This window comes from Cryptomeria japonica, chromosome 3 (assembly GCF_030272615.1).
Source record: "Cryptomeria japonica chromosome 3, Sugi_1.0, whole genome shotgun sequence".
Classification (NCBI taxonomy): Eukaryota; Viridiplantae; Streptophyta; class Pinopsida; order Cupressales; family Cupressaceae; genus Cryptomeria; species Cryptomeria japonica.
In genome coordinates, this window is record NC_081407.1 from 229054129 (window position 1) to 229061077 (window position 6949).

The window sequence follows — 6949 nt, forward strand, 5'->3', positions numbered from 1 at the left end:
TTGCAATCTCGTATTGAATCTGTTACCGTAACCCTACCAGTGGCTCTGGCCCTGCCATCTACTCTATCCCTTCCATTGACTCGTAACATCTCTGCGATACCTGAGTTGTGATTTTTCAAAAAAAAAATTCCTACCTAGAGCTCCCATTTTCCTCACCACCTATAAATGTTTTTTTATTATGGGAAAAACGGGTTTGAAGGGACCCCGAAACCCTTTACATCAAATTATAAAAGATAGATCAAATAAAGTCCATTCATAACAAAATTACAACAAAAACAACCACACAGGACTGAGAGACAGTAGAAGACAAACAAAAGACCGCTCAACCCACAAAAACAACAAAAGGCTAGCAAAATATTAGCACAGAACCAGCAATAGAAAAAGATTAACCCAGATTTTGAAGGTTCTCCTCAACATTAGTGCTAAGCTGGTGCATCTTCTTGGTGGTATTCTTCAAGTCCAGAATGTTCTGAGATAGTTCAATGGATTTCTTCTTGAATCACAATTCCTTTATCCCTCCAATGAGTCTTCCATGTGTTACCCAACCTTCTCCATTACCTACTTATCATAGTGTCCCACATCCTTATTCTCAATCTCTTCCTTCATTCAACAATGTTACTCCTCCCTCTCAGTCCAACATGTCTAATTTCAACCCATCTATCGAAGCTACAATCAATAGTCTAGCCCAAACAGTGTCTTCCTTATCACAACAAATAGCTTCTATGAATCAATCCAAGTATAATGTGCTCACATTTGATGCAGCGATCTCATTATCCAATGGCATTGTTAGAGCCGTCCCTCCTAAACATGTAGAAGTTCCTCAATTGGAACTTTATAATGGAAAAGGTGATCCCTTATCTCATGTTAAAACATTCCAAACTTTTTGTAGTGACTTTGCTCATGATCAAAGGTTGTTAGTAAAATTGTTTACTAGAACATTAAGGGATAGAGCTTTGCAATGGTATTGTTCTTTGCCTCCTTGTTCTATTACTTATTTTCAACAATTGGCTAATGCTTTTATTCAACAATTTCATAATAGTATTGGTTCTAAAGTTACTTTGATTGATCTGATGCATTGTAAACAAGGAGTTAAAGAAAAAGTGACTGATTTTATTGGTAGATATAAGAATTTGTATTCTCAAATTTATTTTCCTATGCTTGATAAGATATTCAAAAGATTTTTATTTCTAATTTACAAAAAGATATTAGGGATAAACTTCTGTTAGCTAAGTTTACTTCCTTTCCGTGGTACTTCACAATTATCAACTGACTGTGAGTCAATTGGAATAATCATCTCCTTCCATGGCTCTGAGTGATAAGGGTGATAGTGCTCAACAACCATTTGCAAAGTTCAAACAAAACAAAGGATTCATCAAATTCAATGACAACAACAACAATCAACCGATAGCCACTACAGGTGTGCCTCCTTTATCTAGATACTTAAAAAAAGGAAAAGAATTTACTCCTTTGAATGAATCTTTGCATATCATTATGTCTCAGTTAATACAAAGGAACATGTTAAAACTTCCCCAAATCAAACCAATTGATCCATATAAAAAAACTTCACTTTACTTTGATGCTAAATCTTTTTGTCAATACCATCGTCAGCCTGGCCATGATACTGAAAAATATTTTTCATTGAGAAGTAAGATTCAAGAATTGATTGATAACAATACCATATATGTGACAGGTGTGAAGGATAAAGGAAACAAATATGTAGCTCCTCCTAACCAAAACCTTCAAATTTTCACTGATCCTTTACCATCCCATTCCACTAATGTGCTTAAGGCTAATCATCTTTATTTCTCTCCTAATAATGTTGACCTTGAATCTGATAATGTGGTGAACCTTGTAGATCAACAAGAACCTCCTAAGGATTTGTGCATCACATTTGATCCTAGTGAGACCATTAAAGAACCTAATGGCCCATTATACATAAGTGAAAAAATCAAAGGCATGCCTTCTAGAGGAGTGCTTATTGATCCTTCTTGCATGGTTAATGTGATAACTGAAGAATTTCTTTAAACTTTGCAATTGCATCAAGTGATATATGATGATACTGATGTGACAATTAAAGTTTTTGATGGCTTCTCTTGTCTTGCTATTGGTTCTCTAATAATTCCTATTGATGTTGGCACTAAATGCTTAGATGTTCAATTTTCTATCATTCCTACATCCGATCAATTTAATGTGAAGTTGGGACATCCTTGGCTCTCTTCCATGAAAGCGATCGCTTCTACTATTCATAGGTGTTTGAAATTTCCTCATCATGGTGAAATCATAACTATTAATCATAGCATATTTCAACCTACAATGAGGCATGAAGATGTTTGTCTTGATTACTTTTGGTTCGAATGATTCCAACCTCATCAACCTAGAAGTGATGCTCTCTTTAGATCATATCAAAATTGGAAAAAAGAAATGATTTTGTCATTGAGTAAACCTAGAAATCCAACACTTAGCATTCCTCTTGATTATCGTATACCTCCTCTTAAGGATAAGATTATTCTTCCTCCTAAGGAAAGAAATAATCTTCTTCCCAAAGATGAACCTATTCCTTCTCCTAAAGAGAAGAGTATCCTTTCTCCTAAGAAAAGAGATAATCTTCTTCCTAAAGAAGAATATATTTCTTGTCCTATGGATGAGTCTACTCTTCCTCCCAAATGTACAAAAACTCTTCCTCCTAAACATCAACCCATTCCTCCTAAGGCTAGATGTATCCCTCCTCCTCATGATGGACCCAATCTCCTTCCTACACCTCCCATTCCTCCTTCATATTGTGTGGTTTCTCCTCCTTCATCTTATAGAGAGAAATGACCAGCCTCTCCTATTGTCCAACCTAAAAGACCTCAACCAATTCATCCTTCCCTAAAAGAAGAAACAAATCCTATACCTAATGTGCCTAACCCTCCTCAAGCTTCAGCCAAAACTAGATGAAACCATTGTGTAAGAGTATGCCGATAGAGACGTCGTGCTAGAGTGTGTGAAGTTGCTTCCCAAACCATTTCTTCTCCTAAAACACCAACTATTCGCATAATTCCATTTTCTCCTAAACAAGATGTGCAACCTAATTCTCCAAGATGCAAAATGCTTAAAACAAATGATGTTTCAAGTTATATTCCTATTAGAGCTCCTATTGTTATTAATCTTGATGAAGAAATAGGTGAAAATGTTATTAATGATGAAAATGTTGATCCTAATATTTCTGATTATGAATATGAATATGTTGACGTTTACAATTATTTATCTACAAAATTTTCAAAAGTATTAATCCTAGCTCCTAGTAACGAACAAAGTGACTCATCATTAGAGCATGGTCCTTGTTTGGAAATTGTGATAGCTCCATCTATTGTGCTTGATGTGACTCCTCTTGCGTGTTGTCCACCTTCCTGAAATAATGATCAACAAGATCAGGGGAGTATGACATTCTTGATTAGCTTCCTTAGCACCATAGATTCTCTCTCTCTCCTATCTTGCTTATTTGTGATATTCTTCTATTTGTTTCCCCTATTCTTCTATTTGTTGTCCCTAGTGTTGTCTACTTGAGGATGATGCAAAGCATTGAGATCTCTTTTGGTCTCTCCCATATTGACTCAAAAGACACATGTGTTCTCTTCTTCCATGGTGGTTTCTTTTCTTTGGGGGATGAGGACACTTCTATGCATATATATACATGATATACATGAGTTATCATAAAAAATCATATTGACTCCAAAGTTAGGTGAAACCACCTCGTGCTTTGTACTTTGTGTTCATTATCCTTTAATTTACCCTCTCTTGGGGGCTAAATTGTTGCGATAATGTGCTTATTTTCTATGGGTGTATCCTACCTTAAATAAATTTATCCCGAAAAGGCATGTGCAATCGCTTTAACATGGGGGCATACACTCGGATCATGATTCTCTCTCTTGATACTTAAAGTTACTTAGCAAACTTTGTCTTTCCTTTGTGATTTTTAGTATCTTCTTTTCATGACTCATAGTAAGAGAACCTTACTATTGCAGTCATGGTTCTCTCTTTCTCTCTCATGATCTTCCCTTTTAACTTATCATTGAAGTCGTAAGATCCTGAAGTGCACTGGGGGCTTGGTGAATCTTGCCTCTTTGACGTGGTGAAAGTCTTTCAATCTGAATTCCTTGCACTTTACCGATATTTGCATAAGCTCATACTCCCACTAAAGTGGGGGCTAAATGTAATGTCCTAAAAGTGCACCCCTTGCAATTTTTGATTGCATATGGGTCTTCGCCTTAGTGTTTGCGCCCCTCAGCTTGATTAGAGACCTAATTATGCTCATACACATAAAAAACACCATGCAATTCATTGATGCACCCTGCCTGAACCTTGATCTTGCCCCAAATTAGGGCAGGACCAGGGCATGGCACCTTGGTCCCCCTTAATGGGGACGTATCTTGATCCCCTCCCCCTGACCTAACTCAAAATTGAAGCAAGAAAATCCCCTCTATGTCAACTCAAGTCAGAAAATCAGTCAATTAATCCTACGTGCAAGTATATAAGAGGGTTTTCCCCTCTCATTTGACATCTAATGGAAGTCATTATCAAGCATCCAAGAGATCAAGCATTCAAGAGCAATTGATAATTTTCAGTCTTCCTTCAAGCTTTGGAGCAACAATAGAGTCAAGATTTCAAGCATTGAAGAGGATATCATCATCCTAATCATAATTCCATGTGGAGGCAAGAAAAAATTCACAAGGAGGTATAATCATTTCATTTTCAAGAAATTCAACACCCCCTCAAAGAGGAGGATTTCTACTTTTAGTCATTTCAATTACATTATTTCAATCACTTGATTAATTCCAAAACTAGGGTTTGACCTAAAGGCAAACCCCTATTCCCAACACATTTCCCTTTCCTTCTATGTGCAGAAAGTAGGTGCACAAATGTACTTCTAGAATTAAGCTTTATTTGCAGAGACCAAAAGACCCTTTTTGACGCACGAAAAGTTCAGAGGACCAAGTTGGAGGAGACCTGGCCTGGACACAGGGTCCCTACAACTTTTGGTAGATTTCACAGAATAGCTCCAAATCATCTGAAACTTCTCAAATCCAGGTGCCCAACTGAGTCTCGAATCTAAAGCTCGCAGTTTTCTCATACTTTCTCTTAATTTCCAGGACCTAGCCTTAATTCAACCTGTCAGCTTACAAAAGAGGGTCAATCACATTCCAATCATAACCAATCTACTTAGTATTCATTCCTTATATCATTTAGGGTTGGATGTAGTAGATTCATCCCCCTCTTTTGAATGTAAAGTCTCCCTCAAGTGAAAATTTATCTTAGTGAATCCTCCCTTCCATGTTGTGGATTTTCTAAGCTCCCAATTTTCCACTTTATAGAATTATACCTTGATCTTGTTTATTGATTTGATTTGGCATAGTGTTGAGCCTCTTGATTCATCTTGTTGGCATTATGGTATTGACCTTTTTCTTATTGTATATGTGTATGTGGATATTTATGATGTTGTTGTTGAGCCTCGTTGTTGTTGTCATGATTGTGTTTACCCTAAGGTCTTGGAACATGGTTAGGGGGAGTGGGATTCCACGTGATGGTCAGTGTTATGAGATAATAGGCTATCAAGAGGTTCCTTGTAAGGATGCTTGAACTCTAGTCCACTGGGAACACGTTGGGGGTTTTCCCTGATTTTAATAAGTGATAACCATAATAATTGATTAGTTGGGTTGGTTAATTAGGACTCACCTAAACAAGATTAATAAATGGATGTTGGTGCCCCACCTCATGGCTCTTGAGTGGAGACTTGGGATGAGCTTGGGAAGACCATGGAGACGACAAGCCAAATTCCCTTGATTATCTTGTAGGTTGAGATGGCTCCACATTTCTATTTGGGTATGGTATTTTTTCCTTCTTTGTAAGGATAGCATGCAACAACATGTCTATCAAGGTATGACATTATTCCTTTCTATGTGAGGATAGCATGTGAGGACACTCTTTCCCTACATGTTTCCTTGTTCCTTATGCCTTGATTGTTGGTATGCTTCTAAGAGTTTCTATGTTTTATGATTAGCCTTGTAATTGATTATGTGTTTCTCCATGTTGTAGATTCTGGTGTTGTTGTAGACCCTTTGGTTGTTAGGTGTCAACCTAGGTCTAGAGTGTGTGTGGGACCTTGTGTCATCTCCTAGCATGTGGGGTGGTTCCTTTGGTTCTACATAGCCAGGTGGTTTGATGCATTCTTCCATTGGGATGTTCTTCATTGGATGCTTTGAGCGTGGATTGGATTCTTATCTCTTCAGCATATGGATGGTTTCTTGTAGAAGATTGATGCTTCTTGACTCATTGGGAAATTTGTAATAGTGGAATTATAAGATTAATATAATTAATTATTTAAGCTATGTAATTGATGTAAGTTCATCTTATATCTTTATGTAATGAAAATGGTGTAATAGGACACGTGGTTGTGATCATTGCTGGATCTATTATGTATCTTCAAAATGGAACTTATGATATAAAGAATTGGAATTTAAGGTTAAATATGGGATGCCATTTGGTTATAATTGGATGCATTGGAGTACATGATCTTTTGTAAGATTGTTATTTCACATTTACTCTTGTCACTTAGAAATGTATATGCATATGGTGTTATGTTGGATGTATGAATATTCTAGTAAGGGAAAAAGATTAGGCATGTTGTAGGTGTTACGAGTAATTATGATATGATGATAAATAAGAAATGACGGATTAGGAACATTTAGCATTGGTGCTCTAAAATGAACCTAGAAGGATTAATGGGAATTGGATGAAGTTAGATTGTCATCTTGGTAGATAAAGTAAATGAATGTCCTTTATGCAATATAGAAAATAATGATAGAAGGAAATGTTTGAGTAAGTTGATTATGGTAGTGAATGTGATGTTTTTATGTTTATGCTATTTAAGTACTGGCGTTGAGATACCCTAGGGAATGTTATATGTTGAGTT